This window comes from Monodon monoceros, unplaced genomic scaffold (genome assembly GCF_005190385.1).
Source record: "Monodon monoceros isolate NGI ecotype Baffin Bay Population unplaced genomic scaffold, NGI_Narwhal_1 Super_Scaffold_20, whole genome shotgun sequence".
Taxonomy (NCBI): domain Eukaryota; kingdom Metazoa; phylum Chordata; class Mammalia; order Artiodactyla; family Monodontidae; genus Monodon; species Monodon monoceros.
The window spans coordinates 31,962,706-31,985,900 of record NW_021703777.1 but is presented as its reverse complement, the minus strand read 5'-3'; the positions used below and the strand labels follow the sequence as shown (position 1 = coordinate 31,985,900).

Here is a 23,195-nt window from a genome sequence, read left to right as displayed (position 1 = left end):
ATTTTAGGGGGACACAATTTAACCCCTAACATTCACACTGTGAATTCACAGCAGGATTGAAGGGACTTCCCCAGGGGTCCAGTGGTTAAGACTTCACCTTCTGATGCAGGGGGTGCATGTTTGATCCCTGATTGGGGAGCTAAGATCCCACATGCCTCCTGGCCAAAAAACCAAAACATAAAACAGAAGCAATATTGTAACAAATTCAATGAAGACTAAAAAAAGAGCAGGATTGAGTTTGGAGATGTGGAGAAACACTAGTTTTAACTGGACAAAGAGAGCAGCTCTGGGTGGAAAGTGAGAGAAAAATGATTGGAAAGGTACAAGAGGGGTGACCTACAAACCGTGAAGAGAAATGTTTAAGAGAGGAATGATTAATATTGCCAGATGCTTACAAAGTCAGGCAAGACAGCGCTAGAAATTGCCATTGCCTTTGGCAGTGTGGTAGTCATTGGAGAACTGTCAGAACACATGAACTTCAAAGGGCTTGTTTGGCTCCAATATTTTGTGACTTTAATATCGCTGTCCAGGGACTTCCCTGGCGGTCCAGTGGTTAAGACTCCGCGCTTCCAACGCAGGGGGCGTGGGTTCAATCCCTGGTCGGGGAACTAAGATCCTGCATGCCTCTCGGCATAGCCAAAAAAAATAAACATTAAAATAAAACAATAAAATAAAGTCATTGTCCCGCAAACTCCCTGAGGGAAATGGAGGGGGTGGGTGGACATTTGTTTGACTCGTCTTCTACAACCAACCTGCTTTCTCAGCCTCCTTTGCAGTTAGGGCTCGAAACTGCGGCCTAGGCTCTGGCAGTCAGGAGGATAGATGGTAGGCTTCGGTCTGGAGAAAAGCAATATGGGAAATCAGACTCTAAGGAAGCTGCTTTCTGTGAGGTGATGGAGTCTGGTAGAAGGGGATGGAGGCCCAGAGGCAGCAGGGGCGAAGGTCCTAGGTGCCTGTGCCCGGAGGAGCAGTACTGGGGCTCATCCTGGAACCATCCTGTGATACCATTCAGGCATTGTTCTCAGTGGGGTAGCCTCCAAGCCTTCAAGAAATGCAAGTCTCTGTATTTCTTGAAGATTCTCTGAGTCATGTAATATTCTTTTTTAAAAAAACCCCAAGCCCACAACTGCTTTTATTGAGATATAATTCACATAGTATAAAATTCATCCATTTAAAGTGGACAACCCATACATATAAAATAGATAACCAACAAGGACCTACTGTATAGCAAAGGCAACTATACGCAGTATCTTGTAATAACCTATAAGACAAACAAATCTTTAACAAAAAGATATATATATGTATAACTGAACCTCTTTGTTGTACACCTGAAATTAACACATTATAAATCATAAATCATACAAAAACCAAAGTATACAATTCAGTGGCTTTTAGTATGTTCACAAGGTAGTGCAACCATCACCACTATCAAATTCCAGAACATTCTCATCACCCTGAAGAGAACTTCACACACACTAGCTGCTCACTCCCCATTTCCCCCTCCTCCCAGCCCCTGGCAACCACTCATCTACTTTGTGTCTCTGTGGATCTGCCTGTTCTGGACATTTCATATAAATGGAATCACACCACGTGGCCTTTTGTGTCTGGCTTCTTTCACTGAGCAAAATTTTTTTAAGATTTATCCATGTTGTAGCACATATCAGTACAGCATTCCTTGCATTGCCAAATAGTATTTCATTGTCTGGATAGACTACATTTTGTTTACCCGTTCATCAGTGGATTGTTTTCACCTTTTGGCTAGTATGAATAATGCTGCTATGAACATTTGTGTACAAGTTGTTGTCCGAAATATATTTTCATTTCTCTTGGGTATATATCTAGGAGGAGAATTACTGGGTCATGTGGTAGTTCTATGTTTTAAAATGTGAGGAACTGCCAGACTGTTTTCCAAAGCAGTTACATCATTTTGCATTACCACTAGCAATATTATATTAGGGTTCCAATTTCCCACTGGGTATAAAGTGGTATCTCATTGTGGTTTTTATTGGCATTTCCCAAAGGCTAATAATGTTGAATATCTTTTCATGTGCTTTTTGACCCTTTGTGTATCTTCTTTGAAAAAATGTCTATTAAAATTCTTTATCCATTAAAAATTCTTTTTAATTGTGGTTAAAATTTACCACTTTAGCCATTTTGAAGTGTACAGGTCAGTGACATTAAGTACATTCATTCACACTGTTGTGCAATCATCATTCTTTGCCCTTTTTTTTTTTTTTTTTTGCGGTACGCAGGCCTCTCACTGCTGTGGCCTCTCCCGTTGCGGAGCACAGGCTCCGGACGCGCAGCCTCAGCGGCCATGGCTCACGGGCCCAGCCTCTCCGCGGCATGTGGGATCTTCCCAGACCGGGGCACGAACCCGTGTCCCCTGCATCGGCAGGCAGACTCTCAACCACTGCACCACCAGGGAAGCCCTCTTTGCCCATTTTTGTCTTGTTATTTATTTATTTATTTTTGGCTGCGTTGGGTCTTCATTGCTGCACACAGGCTTTCTCTAGTTGCGGCGAGCGGGGCGCTACTCTCTGTTGCAGTGCACAGGCTTCTCATTGCGGTGGCTTCTCTTGTTGCAGAGCACAGGCTCTAGGCGTGCGGGCTTCGGTAGTGTGGCACGCGGGCTCTAGAGTGCAGGCTCAGTAGTTGTGGCGCACGGGCTTAGTTGCTCTGCGGCATGTGGGATCTTCGCAGACCAGGGCTAAAACCCATGTCCCCTGCATTGGCAGGAGGATTCTTAACCACTGCGCCACCAGGGAAGTCCCTTTAATTGTCTTTTTAAATTTATTTTTTAATTTTTATATTCTGGAAGCAAGTCCCTTACTGGAATATGACTTGAGAATATCTTCTTAAATTCTGTAAGTTGTTCTTTCACTTTCTTGATGGTGTTTTAATATTCTTTAACAAATTCCTTTTATGCTCAAACTAACTAGTGTTGACAGTAGCTAAGAACATTGACAGATGCGCTGGGTTCTGTTAAATACCATCTTTTTCTATCTTTTTTTTTTTTTTCTATAACAACATGTCTCATATCACACATTCTATCCAATATTGCCTTAGAATTTTGTTTTTTGTTTTTTTTCCTAAAGCCTTTCCTATTCTATCTGAATCCCACCCCATGATATTGTGATTTATAATAAATACATATTTGGTCTTCGTTCCATTTCTGGCACAGAGCTCCTAAAATTCTTGGAATTTCCTAAGTGATGAGACCCTTAAGAATGTCTTTTTTTACGTTAATGAGGTGACTTTTGGACCACACCTAAGGATGGGGGCTGGTTGACAGGAGAACCAATATTGTCATTTGAAGGTTGGAATGTTCAGTCCACACCCTGACCTCTGGGGAGGAGGAGGGACTGGAGGTTGAATCAATCGCCAATGGCTAATGATTTAATCAGTCGTGCCTATGTAATAAAGCCTCCATAAGAACTCAAAAGGACACAGTTCTGAGAGCCAGGTTGGGGAACACATGGAGATCTGGGGAGAGTGGTGCGCCTGGAGAGAGCATAGAAACTCCTCACCCTTTCCCCACACCTTGCCCTGTGCATCTCTTCCATCTTTCTGTTCCTGAGTTATAGCCTTTCGTAATAAACTGGTGATCTAGCAAGAAAAATGTTTCTCTGAGTTCTGTGGGCTGCTGCTTTAGCCAATTAATCGAACCCAAGGAGGGGGTCGTTGAAACCTCTTGTCTGTAGCTGGTGGATCAGAAGCATAGGTGACAACCTGGACTTGTGACTGGCCTCAGAAGGGGGTGGAAGGGGGTGGGAATGTGTGTGGGGGTGTAGTCTTGTGCGACCAAACCTTTAACCTGTGGAGTCTGATGCTCTCTCGAGGTAGCAGTGTCAGTATTGAGCTGAATTGTAGGACACCCTGCTGGTGTTGCAGAGAATTGCTTGGTGGTGTCGGGGGACCCAGCCCCCATACAAACATTGAAAATTGTGCTCAGAACTCTTTTACACCCACATCTTACATTTCCTGGGCACAGACCCAAAGTATCAATGTCCACAATTATGAGCATAACTTCCAGCAGCTCTTCCATTTATTTTCCACCTCTATCCAGACCCCTGCAGACCCCTGCAGCCCTGTGCAGTGACCCCTGCAGCCCTGTGCAGTGACCCCACCCCCACCCCTCCCCTCCACTCCCCCCTTTCCTGTTACAGTGCCGTATATTCATGCGGGATCTAATGAATGAGATCAATGTCCTATTTAATCTTTGGATTATTTTCAGTGCCCAGGACAAGGCTTTGCAAAAATTTGGAGCACAATAAACGCAAGTTCCATGGAACCAAATCTTGTGCCTTATTTCCTTGTGTTTTTTTTATTCTAAAATTATATTTATGCAGTCCTTGATTTTAAACTTTTCTCTTAATGACCACCTTTGGGGGATTAGGGCCTGAAATGGGCAGCAGGGCAAATCTATGATGTTCAGTTTATGACTGGAGGAGTGGAATTCTTTGGGGAATTCATCTCTGAGTTTGTGAAATGGTGAAAGAAGGCAAAGCTTTACAGATGAAGTTCTCAGGACCCAGAGAGGAGCTAAAGAGTAGTATTGAGGGCATCGCAGGTCTAAGGTGAAGTTATTTCCTGGCAGATTCTTCTGGGGGGTTGGGCTTCATGACTACCATTGCTCAGTGCTTTGGGGCTACTTAGTCTTTGTAGGCATCTCTGATCTCACCTTCTGCTCCTGGGCCTGTACAGCAGTCTGCAACTCTTCTGAGCAGGTGCTAACTGCAGGGCACCTGTTGGAAATAGCTGGAAAGAGCCCATGTTCATTCAGTCATAGGTCCATACACAGAAATCTGTCGCATTTCTATACACCAACAATGAAAGATCAGAAAGAGAAATTAAGGAAACCATCCCATTTACCATCACATCAAAAAGAATAAAATAGTTAGGAATAAAACTACCTAAGGAGGCAAAAGATCTGTACTCCGAACATTTAGGATGTTGATGAAAGAAACTGAAGGTGACACAAAGAGATGGAAAGATACATCACGTTCTTGGGTTGGAAGAATCAATATTGTCAAAATGACTATACTACCCAAGACAATCTACAGATTCAATGCAATCCTTATCAAATTACCAATGGCATTTTTCACAGAACTAAAACAAAAAATTTCAAAATTTGTATGGAGACACAAAAGACCCCAAACAGCCAAAGCAATCTTGCGAAAGAAAATCAGAGCTGGAGGAATAAGGCTTCCTGACTTCAGACTATAATATAAAGCTACAGTAATCAAAACAGTATGGTATTGACACAAAAACAGACTTATAGATCAATGGAGCAGGATAGAAAGCCCAGAAATAAATCCACGCACCTGTGGTCAATTAATCTATGACAAAGAGGGCAAGAATATACAATGGAGAAAAGACAGTCTCTTCATTAAGTGGGTGCTGGGAAAACTGGACAGCTACATGTAAAAGAATGAAATTAGAACACTCTCTAACACAATACACATTCAGTCATAGGTCCAACTGTCTATTAAGCACACACCTTATACAAGGCACCGCTCTGGGCACAGAGAGGAACAATATACATTTCCTATAATCAGTAGTTGGGTGACGAATAGGGGGTCAAGACAAGCACAATTAACTATCATCCAAAGCAGAATGGACCTCCAATAAAAGAGGCATAAAAGCTGTTTTGAGGATTCAAGGGAAGAAAAAATCACCCACTTTTTCAAGTAGAAGGAAAGGCTTTATGGAAGGTGGGGAAGGAGAGCTAGGCTTTTGCTTAGATACTCAGGACCTCTAAATCATAATCCCTGTTCTCCAGTAGTTCCCAAACCAGTTGGGATGAACATCATACATACAGTGGCTCCAATTCAAGACCATATATGTTAAGATCAGTATGAAAGAGTCATAGAAAAGCTAGAGGTTATTTCCTATTAGTGTAACCACGAAATACTTTATGGAAGGGTGGACTTGGGCCCTAAAAGATAGAAAGGTTTTATTAAGAAAGGTTTTATTAAAATGCATATTTCGGACAAAAAGCAATTAAATGCTCTAGAAAATTTGGAAAACCCAGCAAAGTATAAAGAATAAAATAGATCATCTATAGACCCACTACCTACAGACAAATACATTGCCAGACATACAATATGCTTAATAAATATTTGCAATATGAATAAATATCATTACAATTTATTATCTCTATTTTTTCTCATGCATATTTTTATTACATACATAATTTTGGAAAATGCTTTTTTAAAACATATTTATAATATGCAAATTTATATCAGTAAAATTATTTGAAAACACATTTTTAAACAGCTGAAGAATATTCCATTAATTGATACGTTATTTATGCAGCCAATTTTCCAAGAGTTCACGTTTAGATTGTTTCTAAATTTCCAATTATTATAAATTAAACTTCAGTGAAATTGTTAAACACACACCTTTGTCCACATCTCTGTATTCTCAGCATAGATTCCTGTAAGTGGAATTATCCCATCAAGGTGTATTAATATTTCTGGGGCTCTCAAGAGAGTAAAACATTGTGCAATTACTTTCTAGAAAGGTTGTAACACTTTACATTCCCATTAGCAATGTGTGCCATGAGACACACACCCTCACCAGCAGTATCATTTTAAAATATTTGCTAATCTGATAAGGAGAAAATAGTAACTCATTGTTTTTAAATTTTGTATTTATTTGATCACTAGTGATGTGGAACATTTTGAATATGCTCCCTTCCATGAATATTTTCTTTATGTTGCCAGTTCATATGATTACATCAAGTGTTGTAAGTGAAATATTTTGGTGGGGGGGAACTTGGAAAGCCTGCTGTTCTCTCAGCTAGTCTTGGTGTTCTCATGGCTTTCTTTGTGTGAGCATCCTGCCACGGCAGGTAAGTGTGATCTTATTTTTTAAAGATACAGTCTCATTCCTTCATTTTCCTCTGTCTCCCCTTCCCTCTCCCACACACAGCACAGCCAGCTACATACTTCATCTGGTGCACAAAGAAACTGGTGCAACCCTGGAGAAAAAATTGATGGCATCAGAATTACTGAGACAAGATATCCAGATTGTCAAGGGCCATTTAGTCACAGTGACTCTTTTTAAGTGCTGATTTCAGAGCGTGACCAACCTGCTCTTATGCCCTAAGATTAGCCTCCACAGTGCTCCCTCCTGACTCCCTCAGTTCCAACTGCACTGCACTTTCCTGCTTCCTGGTGCCCGCTCCTGCTGAGCCTGGTGTGGCCTTGTCTATATCTTCCCCAGTCCACAGCCTGCCTGTCCCTGATTATGATGCTCAAATGGTGGCCCTTGGAGGAGGGTAATCTTTTCCTCTGAATCCCATAGCGTAGCACGGTGTCTTTTAAAGAATCTCCAGTCTTCTAGGTATTCTGGTTCTTTGTGCATGCAATCATCTCCTTCATTACTTTATATAAACTCCTGCAGGCATCTACTTGAGTAGGGTCTATGTCTTCTTTATGTCTGGATTCCCATAGTACAGTTAGCAGAAATCCAAAAATGTTTTACATATTAAAAAATTCAATGTCATTTAACAGAAACACTAGGGGGAAAAAAGACCTACTTTGAAAGGGAAAACAAAGCTTAATTTTTCTTTTTCATTTTAGGCCGCGCAGCATGTGGCGTTTTAGTTCCCCAACCAGGGATCCAACCCACACCCTCTGCGTTGGAAGTGTGCAGTCTTAACAACTGGACTGCCAGGGAAGTCTCAACAAAGCTTAATTTTAATTGTAGTGACTCTGGTAATGTTATGGACTGAGTTGTGCCCTCCCTCAAATTCATATGTTGAAGTCCTTACCCCCATTTATTTCAGGGATATTTGGAGACAGGGCCTTTAGGGAAGTAATTAAGGTTAAATGAGTTCATAAGGTATGGCCCTAATCCAATAGGATTAGTGTCCTTATAAGAAGAGGAAGGGACACCAGAGATTTCTCTCTCTCCACATGCAGAGCGAAAAGACCATGTGAGGACACAGTGAGAAGGCTGTTATCTGCTAACCAGGAAGAGGGCTCGCATAAGAACCCACCCATGTGGGCACCTTGATCTTGAACTTCCAGCCACCAGAACTGTGAGAAAATACATTTCTGTTGTTTAAGCTACCCAGCCTACTGTGTTTTGTGATGTCACCCTGAGCAGACTAACACAGTGGTGAGATATTTGGTAGAAATGGAAGAAAGTCAGTCTAAATAAAGGAATATTAATAACTCAATAAAAGAACTCACAGAATCTCACGTTGAGACTTTGGCAGGGGGTGGGGGTAGAAACTAAAGGAAGAATTGGGAAACATGGCTCCTTTTGTCTTGTCATGAAAGGTCCTCATCCTGCAGCCACTTCAGTCCTCTGTGGCAGAGGAATAAAAACTGATAAAAATTACAACTGGAGTCCAGGAACTAAGAAATTGAATGGGGCTAAATAATTAATTTTAGATCAAATATAAAGTCAGCAGAGGGAAATAAGCACTAAAATAATATTTTACAACAATTGGGAAATTGATAAGGAAATCGCAACTGGCTTCCATTAGAGTAAGAGCATACTTTCTTATAATGTTTTCTTGAAATGATGATATATTGATCTTCTTGGGCTGATCCATTAGCCATGGAAAGATGTACCTGAGTCTTTAGGGACATTGCTGAATAGAGGCATCAGGCCATATCATAGAACCCAGTACCTCAAAACCAAATATTAAGGAAGAACACATTAGAAAGCAAGACAGAAAGAGAACAACTCTCTCTGGGGTCATAATCATTGTTCTCAAGTCCTTGCCAAAAACTCATTCATCATAACTCTGACTATTTTAAATTTGTGTCATACTTTTGAAGTTTCAAAGAAAAAACCTTTCTTGGACAAAACAAAAACAATAGAAACAGGCAAAGGACTTTTTTAGAACTGTATTTCTTAGGAATGTTGTGGTTTAATGTCTATTCAATTCTCGTATTAGAGATGAGAAAAAAAGGAATCAAGAAACTGTTTCTTGTAAAATCTCCTTTTATCCAACATGTGGAGAAAACATGGTGATGACTGAGTCATTTTCTTATTCTTTACAATGGATTCCAATGTATTCTATCCCTAACTTCCAAAAGGTTATATTTAAAGTTTTTTTTAAATTTATTTATTTGGCTGTGATGGGTCTTAATTGTGGCATGCAGAATCTTTCGTTGCGGTGCTTGGGATTCTCTCTAGCTGTGGTGCACGGGTTCTAGAGCACAGGCTCAGTAGTTGTAGCACACAGGCTTAGTTGCTCTGTGGCACGTGTGATCTTAGTTCCCTGACCAGGGATCAAACCTGTGTCCCCTGCATTGGCAGGCGGATTCTTAACCATTGGACCACCAGGGAAGTCCCTGATAGTTTTTTTTAAAATAAATTTTAATTAAAAAATTTTTAGAATTGCAGTACAATTGATTTACAAAGTTGTGTTAGTTTCAGGTGTACAGCGATACAGTTATACATATATATATTCTTTTTCAGATTCTCTTCCATTATAGGTTATTAAAAGAGATTGAATATAGTTCCCTGTGCTAAACAATAGGTCCTTGTTGTTTACCTATTTTACACATAGTAGTGAGTAAATAAACTTTTATTAAGTATAAATAACAAACAGAAAAGTGCATAAGTTCTAAGGCAATAGCTTCATGAATTATCACAAGGATAATTCATCCTTGTGATAACAGGGTAAACACCATTCAGATCAAGAAATAGAACATTACCAGCACCTCAGATGCTCCCACTGAAATGTAGTTTTGAGGCAGACATATATTTTATTTTCATAAAAATAATATCATTAATGATAGTAAATGCCTGGATTAACTGACAAAATCCAAAAGGTTTATGGACACATCGCCCAGGGGCTCATCCAACTGTTTAGATTCCTTAATCAACTGCATAGCACTCATGGGAATACAAATTAGCATAAGTATCCAGTGTTCCTGGAAAATAATTTTGTGATATATATCCAGATCCTTAAAAATATTTCTATCTTCTGCCCTAGTAATTCCAGCTTCAGAATCTTTCCTGAAGCAATATCAGAAGTGTGGTCACAGACCTATGTCTAGACAGCATCATAAGACCAACAGCTTTGAGATAACTCTGCCACCTCCTAATTGTGCAACCTGGGACAAAATATTTAACCAACTGCTCTGGCCTCATTTTTCTCATTGGTTAAACAGTACTAATAGTAGTCACAAAGATTAAGTTAGTTACGATGCATAAAGAACTTGAAACAGTGCCTGTCACCGTTAGCAGTTCAATAAATGTTAAGAATTATTAGCTATTATTACAGAAACATTCATCATTGAATTATCAATAATAGGAAAAAATTTTGAACGAAGTTAAATAACCAGAAATAGGGGCCTGAATACATACACTCTTCTGTATACATACGAAAGAATACAATGCATCCCTGGGGGTATCGCATATTGGTTAAAAATGCAGCTTCCGGAGCCAGAATGCCAGCCTGCCCCTGACCAGCTGTGCAACCTTGGACAATTTTCTTAACTCTCCAAGCTTGGTTTCCTCACCTGAAAATAGAGAATGATAATACCTACCTTGGAGGGGTAACTGGTTCACATACACAAAGCACTTAGAACAGTCCCTGGCATACAGTTGGTGCTCAATCAGTGTCAGTCCCTCCATTTTAAGTGCTGGAGCCTGATGGCTCTGTGATCTACCACACGCACAAAGCTTCCCAGTCCAGGGCTGGGAAAGTACGTGCCTGGGAATTGGAGGAGATCAGAACAAAACCTAAGTTCCCCTGGCGTTAATAGAAGGAATTAGAGACACAAGCCTCGGCCTGGGGGCTACGAGCTGGACAGAGTTGTTCCACGGGCTGCACCAGAACGGATTGCTTTGATTCAAAGGAAAAACGAAAGGCCCCCAAACAAAAACTCCCACCGCAGTAACAAACAAGCCTTGGAGAGAGGAAGGAGCTGGAAGCTTTTCCTCCTCTCCAGCCCCGCCCCCCTCCGCCTCTTTTCTTCTCCCTGCCTGCCGCCCCCATCCCCTTCTCAGGCTTTTCAGAGACTAAAGAACAAAAATGGAAGAGAAGGGAGATTTACAACCACTTGGGGGAGGAGATCTGCAGTATCAGCTTCCACAGAAAGAACTGGGAGCTGCTCTGATGGGACTCCCTTCCCCACCCGGATCCTAAAACCCTCATAAGGGTGTGGATACAAGGACGTGGTTTCCACCCTAAAGGAGCAGGTTTACAACCAGCCTTGGAAACCCGGAAGGTATTGAGACGTTTCTCTGACCCAGTGACTCCAATTCCCGGAAAGGGCAAGGATCAGCGGTCGCCAAGCCCTCCTTCCACCGGCCCTATTCTGCCCTGAGCCCAGGTCCCCTCCCTAGCAGCAGCTTCCCTCCCCCGAGGATCCTGCCCCAGGTCTGTGTGCAGAAGGCAGCTGGGGAGACCCGGTCGGTCGGCAAGGAGGCCCGTGTTCCCTGAATACCCCGGACAGCGATGGGGGATGCTGGGCGGCTGCCAGGGACCCCTCCCGCCCGCCAGCGACAGCGCAGACAATGCCACCCCTGCTTCAGTGCCTGAGTTGAGTGTGGGAAGAAAGCTGCTTTTCTCAGGCTGTGTCACTGCCTTTCCTTGTCACAGTTCCAGCAAGGCCTCTGGGGCTTGTAGGGTCACTGTTATAGGGGTCTTTCCATTTTCTTTTCCTAATGGACTGGCATTAATTAATATTTATGCTGCCCCCCCCCCCAGTGTGCCCAGATCACAGAGAGTATCCAGAAGACACAATAGCTAGCCTCCCTGAGGGTATACTGAAATGGGCCACATTTCTGAGAAATCAACGATGGCTGCTGTTTTCTCGTTAACAATGCTCTTAAGATAATAGAATAATCCAGTGAGGAGCGCAGGACAAGAATCCTGTATCCTAAGAGTCCTGGTTCTTGTCGCTTGGTTCCCAGTGAAAGAACCTGTGTGTCAGTGACATAGCAAAGAGACTCAGCTCTCCTGGGCAGTCCTGGAAATGCAGTGATGGTCCAGGCGCCTGCGGAGCGCTTGAGGACCACGGAAGGAGTTGGCCTCGCAGATTTCACAGGGCTTTTGCAAAAAGAGGCTCCTCAGAAAGATTCTGCTTAAAGCTCCTGCAGTTAAAGTGAAATCACCCAGTGTTGCAACTAGGAAACTATATGGACTTGAAACTACCTTGGAAGACACGTGAGTGCTCTTTATGGTACATAGTTCTGAGGCCAGGTTACAGCTTCAAAGTTCAGCGTGAACTCTGTTTTACCCTTGTGGGCAGAGTGGGAGAGGCCGGAGGGGGGGAAAACGCACCCAATGAGAACTCTGTCCTTGGAGGGTCCCTGGTGGGATCTCAGTGAAGATAGGCTCAGCTCCCTAACACACTGAAGAACACACATTGGACACGGCCTGCCCTGACTAGGTCTGTACCGAGGCTTTGAGGGTGCTATAGACTTAAATACCTCCCTCCTACACAACCATTAAGGATGGACAGCATTTGCCAAGTTAGTTCCAGAGACGGGTGTCAAGAAGCATATCTGGTGTTTGTAAAGTCAGAGGTTGGCCCTTTGGCTCCTTGCGGTTTCTGTACAGTCAACGCGTTGAGGAATTTCACTGAAGTTCTATTTTGCACAAGAGCTGCAAAACGTGAAGTGTGCCGTTCACTCAGTGTTGACTCATCAGGTATGGTACTAGAAAGCAAGGACCAAGAGTGGGCAAACACACCTGGTAGTTAAAGACCTACATACCAGGAAATGCTCTCCTTGAAAGGCTGAACAGGACTGCGGGTGTGATAAGGGATCCTGTTCCCAGCAGGTTTGGCTTGAGGTGAGATGATGCTTATCTAAATGGCTCCCAGGGGCTCCCCAGGGGATGAAATCCCTGTCTATGGTTCTGATCTGCTTTCCATCTTTCTTGATGGGTCCTTTTAACACCCAGGATGACCAAATTGCTTGCTTATTAGTTATCATTAATTGCATGTGAGTGGTGGTGTGAGCGTGTCTCACTTGACAATTTAAGTAGACAGAGAATACGTGAAATGCAAGGGATTACAAATGTAAATCAAATTGGGGTTCCATTGCTCTAGGTAGGGAGGCCTTGGGAGAGCCGAGGTCACTGGGCTCTCTGTCCCTTAGCCATCTGCAGGGCTGACCTTTGTAAACTCACACATGTCAGTCTGTGGTTGGATGTTTTTCAGGCCACTTGTCTAGCCCCAGATGTGCTTCCAGCTCAATTCTTGCTTGTGTAGCTTACAGAACATTTCAAGGTTCCCTGCTTGGAACCCTCTACAGCATCATCTGGAAACCTCAATCAGAATGGATGAGACGGTTCATCTGAGAGGGAAAAGGTATGATTCCATGCCAAACACTATGGAGGGATGTCTGCATGTTCTATCATCTCAATCCTCATAACAGCCCAGTGAGGTGGACATTATTACTCCCATTTTCAGGTGAGGAAAATGAGAACTGGAGGGGTTCAGTAACCTGACAAGGTCTCCAGTAGTCACTGGAAACCAGAAGACCTGGGATTCAAGTTCAGCTCTGTTTGAGCTATGTTCTGGTCTTGGTGCATCCTGCTTTTTACAAAATTTATTATGAAAAATTTAAACAAACACAAAAGTAGATAATGGAGGACTTCCCTGGTGGCGCAGTGGTTAAGAATCTGCCTGCCAATGCAGGGGACACGGGTTCAAGCCCTGGTCCCGGAAGATCCCACATGCCGCGGAACAACCAAGCCCGTGCGCCACAACTACTGAGCCTGTGCTCTGGAGCCCGCATGCCACAACTACCGAAGCCCACGCGCCTAGAGCCTGTGCTCTGCAACAAGAGAAGCCACCGCGATGAGAAGCCCGTGCACTGCAACGAAGAGTAGTCCCCGCTCGCCGTAACTAGAGAAAGCCTGCGCGCAGCAACAAAGACCCAACGCAGCCAAAGATAAATAAATAAATTTATATTTTTAAAAAAGTAGATGACGGATCCCTAAATATCTACTACCCTGATAAAACAGGTGTCAAGATCTTGCCACTTTGCTTCATCTTTATGGAACAATTTTCTTTGGCTTCATTTTCTGTCAGTTTCATCTCAGCCAGGATCACTCATTCACTCACATGCTAGGTTTCAACCACACTAAACGAACAGTTTAGTTGTTCCCTGAATACTGCCTCCTGCCTCTGGACCCTTTGGCTCAGTGGTTTCCAGCCGTGGTACACAGATATTCACAAGACCCACCACTGACCGACCACATCAGAGACTTCTAGCACTAGTCACCCTTCCCTCCATGTCCATTTGACCCACTCCTCCTGCGTCTTCAAGACTCCCTTCTGGAATCCTCCCTTTCTCCACAAAGCCCTCACTGATATCCCCAATCTGGCTAAGGGTGGTCCCTCCCACCCTCCCACCGCACCTCGTACATATTTCTATCATAACTCTGCCCTGGTGGTTCTCCAACAGACTGTGAATTCTTCCAGGGCAGACACCATGCTTCTGAGCTCTGTGTCCCCAGGGACTTGCACATAGTAACTAGGGATCCGTAAATGTCTGAGCGAGGAAGGGAGGACGAGGAAGAGAGCGGCAGGACAGAAAAGGAAAGAACGTGAAGCCATCCTGGTTCCTAACCCTGCCGGTCTTGGGATGTGAGGAGCCCCTAGCACCTCTTCGATAAGCGTTTGGCACAAGAGTTGCCTCCATTGCAGGACGCACTGTGGGTCTTAAAACAGCTAGCTAGCTGGTGGGCAGAGAGAATAAGAAAGAAAATGACGGTCCATCCACTCGCCCCTGCTGACCGCCCAGCAACAGCACACCTCCTCCCTTGCCTCGTGTGGCCCTCTGCCCTAGGAGAGGTGTCTACTCCGCCACGGGGGGGCATCCAGGGTGATGAAATCAGGCGCCGATAAACAGCCCTCTGCCCTCGCTCACTGACATGCCGGAAACCAGACAGAGCCCCAGGAGCGCTAGCGAAACCCGTTTCAGGGCTCAGCCCCACCTCTCATGTGATGTCCTCTGGCTCCACGGGCTTCTCTCTTGGCTAGTCAAGGACAAATGCTCTAATCGCTGGGGGCTTTCCGTCATTCCTGAGCCCCACTGCAGCCGGCTTTAGTACCCTCTGAGCACTTTTATGGGGCAATAAAACTTTACAGCCTGCAGCTCTAAACCGTTCCCAAATTTCTGAATAGAACTATTTATGGCAAACAAGACTACTACGGTTTGCCCTTTGAAAACACCAGCAGATCTTAGACCCTTTCAAAGCGGGTTAGCTGAGTTACACGGGCTAACAGCTGGCTTACAGAAACCCCACAGTGGCAAAGCTAAACTCCCGTCTGTGAACAGCTAAGTTAGAAAATAAAACAGGCTTTGAGTCTCACAGCATCGCCGAAGTAGCCCTACGCTTTGCCGCTTCCGTGTTGCTTTGGTGTCAAACCCGCTTGCTTGCATCTCTCCCCAGTTTTTTCCTTCCCTGCTCCTTTCTTGTCAGCATTGACAGGGATCCCTATGAGCTTCGCCTGCAAATTCAGAGAACCAATCTCTTCCTTCCGTCTTTAGCAGGCAGAAAATTAAAACCAGGAAAAAGCTAGCAATTCAATCACAGCTTGTTTCTCCAAAACAGTGCTCAGGATCAACCAGCCAGCCCAGAAAAAGCATCACCACACACTTAGAAGCGCCCTTACCAGTGTTCCATATCAGCCACTCCAGTGCATCAGAGACGAGCCCCAGCCTCCTCAGATGTGGGGACTTAGCTCTCTGCAGCCCACAGACAATCGGGCCCATTATAGTCATCAGGCTGCCCAGTTAAAGGGTGGCCCTTACAAAAATATAAACAGCTTGTCAGCACAAGCCAAGGGGGCGGGGCTGCAGCCTCAGGGGACAATGGGAGCCAATGATCAGCCTCTTTGGGTTCTGTTAGCTTAAGATATTGTGTTTCATTTTGAAGAAGGGGAGACAGAGAGCAAACACTGGAAGGCCCAGCCCAGCAGCATGAAAGGGGTCCAAGTTGAAAAGTTTAATCACCGCTCACAGAGCATTTTCAAGGAGGAGTTCATATGCCTCGCACATAATAATATATATTTTTAGAACTCACAGACTTTTGTGTTGCACTAGCCATCTCTGGTCTCCTGGGGATAAAAAATGTAGTATTCATTGGGTAGAATGGAATTTTTCAATCAAAGAACAAAGGAAAGGAACAAAGCCCAAGGACAATGCTTTCATGACCCACTTATTTCGTTGAATATAATATCCGATGAGACGTACTCACTACATCTACAGAGAAAATGCTTGATTTGATACATTTGTCTTCAAAACCCAGAGAAGTGGGCTTATTTTATTCCCCAAATATAAATGCCTCACATTAAAAAAAAAAAATGCTCACTTAATCTGATCATACTTACACACACAAAACAGAAGTTAGTTTGGGAGAAGGCAAATACAGTGGCTGTTTTCTCTCTTCTGAGCTTAACTAAATTCTGCTTGTAAAGCTACTAGATCAGCTTAACCTTTCAATACCCTATGACAATAACCAAGAACCAGAAAATAAACTGTGGCTTTTTTTCCCCTGTATATATTTCTAAATAATACACTGAGGTAAAAATAAAGTTAAGATCCATTTGGCTGATTTGTGGTATCAGGTAAATTATAGGCAAACAAACTTTGAGAAAAATACAGTCAGTGCAATTTGGAATAGTCTCCTTATTTATAAAGGGAAGCACAGTAGCTATCAAAATTAACTAGCATGGAAACAGAAAAATGTTGAAATACTGGGTTGGCCAAAAAGTTCATTTTGGTTTTTCCATAAGATGTTATGGAAAAACCTGAATGAACATTTTGGCCAACTCAGTATAATCATTTCCACAAATTTTGTATCAAGCCTTCTGACTTTGATTTTAAAAATAATAATTCAAAGACACTGTCCTTTCTGATCTATGGTAATTTAAAAATATTTATGATTCTGCCACTGATGTTTAATTTGTATTGAAGTGAGATTCCTCTAGTAGCTTCTCTAAACAGTGCTTGAGGTGGCTTCTGACCCTTCTATTCTTCCATTGATTCCAAAGGAGCTGTTACGTCTGTACTTGCAAGGCTCTGGATTTTAAAGTAAATATTACCTTCTGGAACAGGTCTAGTTTTCCTCTAAAGCATTAAGTCCCTGTCATAAAAAAAGCTTCAGGACACCAAAAGCATGAACAAAAGAAAAAAACAGATAAATTGGACTTCATCAAAATTAAAAGCTTTTGTGTATCAAAGTCCATTGTCAAGGAAGTGAAAAGACAACCTACAGAATAGGAGAAGTATGTGCAAATCATATACCTCATATGGATCTAGTATGCAGAATATACAATGAACACTTACAATTCAACAACAAAAAGACAACCCAATTTAAAAATGGGCAAAGTTCTTGTAGAGAAATTTCTCCAGAAATGATATACAAATGGCCAACAAGCACATGAAAAGATGCTCAACATAATTAGTCATTAGGGAAATTCAAATCAAAACAATGAAGTAGCACTTCACAACTATTAGGATGGCTATTAAAAAAAAAAAGTGTTGAGGAGGCTAAGGAGAAACTGGAATCTTTGTACAGTACATTGCTAGTGGGAATGTAAAATGGCGCAGCTACTGTGGAAAACATTCCTTCAAAAAGTCAAACATAGAGCTACCATGTGACCCAGCAATTCCACTCCTGGGTGTGTAGCCAAAAGAACTGAAAACAGGTACTCAAACAACTACATGTATACTCGTGTTCATAGCAGCATTATTCACAGATAGCCAAAAGGTAGAAATATTCTAAAGGCCCATCAACAGATTAATGGACAAATTGTGGTATATACATACAATGCAATAGTGTTCAACCATAAAAAGGAATGAAGTACTGATATATACTACAATATGGATGACCCTCAAAAACATTATAGTAAATGAAGGAAGCCAGACACAAAAGGTCACATATTGTACGATTCCATTTGTGTGAAATATCCTGAACAGGTAAGTCCATAGGGACAGACACGGATTGGTGGTTGCCAGGGACTAGAGGGAGCAGGGAAGGGGGAGAAACTGCTTAATGGATGCAGAGTTTACTTTAGGACTAGATAGAGGTGGTGGTAGCATAACTGCAGATATACTATATGCCATCGAATTGTTCACTTTAAAATGGTTAATTTTATGTTTTATCTTACTTTTTATAGCTTCACTATCTTCTGGATTCAACAGGAGCCTTCCTTGAAAGGTCATCCCACGAGTATAATGAAAAAAAATTTTTTTTAATTTTAGAATTTTATTTACTTTTTTATACAGCAGGTTCTTATTAGTTATCCATTTTATACATATTAGAGTATATATGTCAATCCCAATCTCCCAATTCATCACACCACCACCCACTCTTGCCACTTTGCCCCCTTGGTGTCCATACATTTGTTCTCTACATCTGTGTCTCTATTTCTGCCCTGCAAACTGGTTCACCTGTACCATTTTTCTAGGTGACGCATATATGCGTTAATATACGATACTTGTTTTTCTTTGACTACTTCACTCTGTATGACAGTCTCTAGATCCATCCACGTCTCTACAAATGACCCAATTTTATTCCTTTTTATGGCTGAGTAATATTCCGCTGTATATATGTACCACATCTTTTTCATCCATTCATCTGTCAGTGGGCATTTAGGTTGCTTCCATGTCCTGGCTATTGTAAATAGTGCTGCAGTGAACATTGGGGTGCATGTGTCTTTCTGAATTATGGTTTTCTCTGGATATATGCCCAGTAGTGAGATTGCTGGATCATATGGTAATTCTATTTTTAGTTTTTTAAGGAGCCTCCATACTGTTCTCCACAGTGGCTGTATCAATTTACATTCCCACCAACAGTGCAAGAGGGTTCCCTTTTCTCCACACCCTCTCCAGCATTTTTTGTTTGTAGATTTTCTCATGATGCCCATTCTAACTGGTATGAGGTGGTACCTCATTGTAGTTTTGATTTGCATTTCTCTAATAATTAGTGATGTTGAGCAGCTTTTCATGTGCTTCTTGCCCATCTGTATGTCTTCTTTGCTGAAATGTCTATTTAGAGCTTCTGCCAATTTTTTTTATTGGGTTGTTTGTTTTTTTAATATTGAGCTGCATGAGCTATATTTTGGAGATTAATCCTTTGTCCATTGATTTGTTTGCAAATATTTTCTCCCTTTCTGAGGGTTATCTTTTCGTCTTATTTGTAGTTTCCTTTGCTTTGCAAAAGCTTTTAAGTTTCATTAGGTCCCATTTGCTTATTTTTTAAATTTCCATTACTCTAGGAGGTTGATCAAAAAAGATCTTGCTATAATTTATGTCAAAGAGTGTTCTTCCTATGTTTTCCTCTAAGAGTTTTATAGTGTCCAGTCTTACATTTAGGTCTCTAATCCATTTTGAGTTCAGTTTTGTGTATGGTGTTAGGGAGTGTTCTAATTTCATTCTTTTACATGTAGCTGTCCAGTTTTCCCAGCACCACTTATTGAAGGGGCTGTCTTTTCTCCATTGTATATCCTTGCCTCCTTTGTCATAGATTAGTTGACCATAGGTGTGTGGGTTTATCTCTGGGCTTCCTATCCTGTTCCATTGATCTATATTTCTATTTTTGTGCCAGTACCATACTGTCTTGATTACTGTAGTTTTGTAATATAGTCTGAAGTCAGGGAGTCTGAGTCCTCCAGCTCTGTTTTTTTTCCCTCAAGACTGCTTTGACTATTCGGTGTCTTTTGTGTCTACATACAAATTTTAAGATTTTTTTGTTCTAGTTCTGTAAAAAATGCCATTGGTAATTTGACAGGGATTGAATTGAATCTGTAGATTGCTTTGGGTAGTAGAGTCATTTTCACAATGTTGATTTTTCCAATCCAAGAACATGGTATATCTCTCCATCTGTTTGTATCATCTTTAATTTCTTTCATCAATGTCTTGTAGCTTTCTGTCTTTTGTCTCCCTAGGTAGGTTTATTCCTAGGTATATTATTCTTTTTGTTGCAGTGGTAAATGGGAGTGTTTCCTTAAATTTTTTTTCAGATTTTTAGTCATTAGTGTATAGGAATGCAAGAGATTTCTGTGCATTAATTTTGTATCCTGCAACTTTATCAGATTCATTGATTACCTCTAGTAGCTTTCTGGTGGCATCTTTAGGATTCTCTATGTATAGTATCATGTCATCTGCAAACGGTGACAGTTTTACTTCTTCTTTTCCAATTTGTATTCCTTTTATTTCTTTTTCTTCTCTGATTGCCGTGGCTAGGACTTCCAAAACTATGTTGAATAATAGTGGCGAGAGTGGACATCCTTGTCTTGTTCCTGATCTTAGTTGAAATGCTTTCAGTTTTTCACCATTGAGAATGATGTTTGCTGTGGGTTTGTCATATATGGCCTTTATTTTGTTGAGGTAGGTTCCCTCTATGCCCACTTTCTGGAGAGTTTTTATCATAAATGGGTGTTGAGTTTTGTCAAAAGTTTTTCTGCATCTATTGAGGTGATCATATGGTTTTTATTCTTTAGTCTGTTAATATGGTGTATCACATTGATTGCTTTGCGTATATTGAAGAATCCTTGCATCCCTGGGATAAACCCCACTTGATCATGTTGTATGATCCTTTTAATGTGTTGTTGGATTCTGTTTGCTAGTATTTTGTCGGGGATTTTTGCATCTATATTCATCAATGATATGGGTCTGTAATTTTCTTTTTTTGTAGTAGCTTTGTCTGGTTTCAATATCAGGGTGATGGTGGCCTCGTAGAATGGGTTTGGGAGTGTTCCTTCCTCTGCAATGTTTTTGGAAGCATTTGAGAAGGATGGGTGTTAGCTCTTCTCTAAATGTTGGATAGAATTCATCTGTGGAGCCATCTGGTCCTGGACTTTTTTTTGTTGGAAAATTTTTAATCACAGTTTCAATTTCATTACTTGTGATAGGTTGGTTCGTATTTTCTGTTTCTTCCTGGTTCAGTCTTGGAAGGTTATACCTTTCTAAGAATTTGTCCATTTCTTCCAGGTTGTCCATTTTATTGGCATAGAGTTGCTTGTAGTAGTCTCTTAGGATGCTTTGTATTTCTGTGGTGTCTGTTGTAACTTCTCCTTTTTCATTTCTAATTTTATTGATTTGAGTCCTCTCCCTCTTTTTCTTGATGAGTCTGTCTAATAGTTTATCAATTTTGTTTATCTTCTCAAAAAAACAGCTTTTAGTTGTATTGATCTTTGCTATTGTTTTCTTTGTTTCTATTTCATTTATTTCTGCTCTGATCCTTATGATTTCTTTCCTTCTACTAACTTTGGGTTTTGTTTGTTCTTCTTTCTCTAGTTCCTTTAGGTGTAAGGTTACACTGTTTATTTGAGATTTTTCTTGTTTTCTGAGGTAAGCTTGTATTGCTATAAACTTCCCTCTTGGAACTGCTTTTGCTGCATTCTATAGGTTTTGGATCGTCGTGTTTTCCTTGTCATTTGTCTCTAGGTATCTTTTGATTTCTTCAGTGATCTCTTAGTTATTTAGTAATGCATTGTTTAGCCTCCATGTGTTTGTGTTTTTTACGGTTTATTCCCTGTAATTCATTTCTAATCTCATAGCATTGTGGTTGGAAAAGATGCTTGATATGATTTCAATTTTCTTAAATTTACTGAGGCTTGATTTGTGACCCAAGATGTGATCTATCCTGGAGAACGTTCCACGTGCACTTGAGAAGAAAGTGTAATCTGTTGGTTTTGGATGGAATGTCCTATAAATATCAATTAAATCTATCTGGTTTATTGTGTCATTTAAAGCTTGTGTTTCCTTATTAATTTTCTGTTGGGATGATCTGTCCATTGGTGTGAGGTGTTAAAGCCCCCCACTATTATTGTGTTACTGTCGATTTCCTCTTTTATAGCTGTTAGCAGTTGCCTTATGAATTGAGGTGCTCCTATGTTGGGTGCATATATATTTATAATTGTTATATCTTCTTCTTGGATTGATACCTTCATCATTATGTAGTGTCCTTCCTTGTCGCTTGTAACGTTCTTTAATTTTTTTTTTATTTTTTATTTTTTTTTGCGATACGCAGGCCTCTCACCATTGTGCCCTCTCTCATTGCGGAGCACAGGCTCCAGACGCACAGGCTCAGCAGCCATGGCTCGTGGGCCCAGCTGGTCCGCGGCATGTGGGATCCTCCCAGACCGGGGCACGAACCCACATCCCCTGCATCGGCAGGCGGACTCTCAACCACTGCGCCACCAGGGAAGCCCCACATTCTTTACTTTAAAGTCTATTTTATCTGATATAAGTACTGCTACTCCAGCTTTCTTTTGATTTCCATTTGCATGGAATACCTTTTTCCATCCTCTGACTTTCAGTCTGTATGTGTCCCTAGGTCTGAAGTGGGTCTCTTGTAGACAGCATATATATGGGTCTTGTTTTTGTATCCATTCAGCGAGCCTGTGTCTTTTGGTTGGAGCATTTAATCCATTCACATTTAAGTTAATTAATGATATGTATGAAAAAAATTTTAAGAAGATTTATTTTATTCAATCATTCATTATTTGTGTATTGTCCAGCATCTGTTACGCATCAGATACTGTGGGGCAGTGGGTGCCAGGAGACCCACTTGCACCCTCTCTATCAAAGGTGAGAAAGAAATTATAACTTGTGAATCAAGAAAACACAACCACGTAGGACTGAAGGTCTCTGAGCATGCTGTCCCACACATCCCTGAGGCCTGGTCTTTCCTGACCCCTGTATCCTTTGACATTGGCCTATTGCTGTTATTAAACATAATACACAAAAAATAATTACAGAGGGACATGTATGTTCTTTTAAAAGATGGGGAGGTGACATCATTACTTTCTAAGTTTCAAACCATTAGATTATGCAATTCAGAAAATTGCTATACCCCCTTTGAGAACGCTCATCATCCAATTAAAATTTTATCCTTGATCCGAAAAAGCTACCTCTTAGTCAGCCAGTTCTTGGCAACCTGAAGCTTCAATTACCCATTCACCCAACACCCCTAAGAGCTGAAGCCTCAATTAACTGACTTAGTTCAACATCCCACAGTGCTCTTATTATCAAGCCCCTGAGTTACAAACATACAACACACTATACCGAAGGAAAACTATTAAATGGTCTACTGATATATTTTTTAAAGTGATGCACAAATAATACTAGATTCTCATGTTAGCAGAGCATACAGTTAATGGAATTGAGTAGTCAAAATAGAGGTCCTTTGGGTAAAACATGGATGAATGGTCAGACGCCTTAAGTCTTCTCAGAAGATTCTG

The 23,195-nt window shown here is 41.5% G+C and overlaps 1 protein-coding gene across 1 annotated transcript in view; it reads right to left on the bottom strand.

Annotated features, from left to right (window-relative positions):
• TRIM2 (tripartite motif containing 2) overlaps positions 1-15,732 on the bottom strand; it is a 119,657-nt gene extending 103,925 nt beyond the window's left edge. Inside the window, exon 1 of the mRNA XM_029235676.1 lies at positions 15,618-15,732. The gene's annotated coding sequence lies outside the window, so the exon portion shown is untranslated. The remainder of the gene's footprint in view (positions 1-15,617) is intronic.
• Between the last annotated feature and the right edge of the window lie 7,463 nt (positions 15,733-23,195).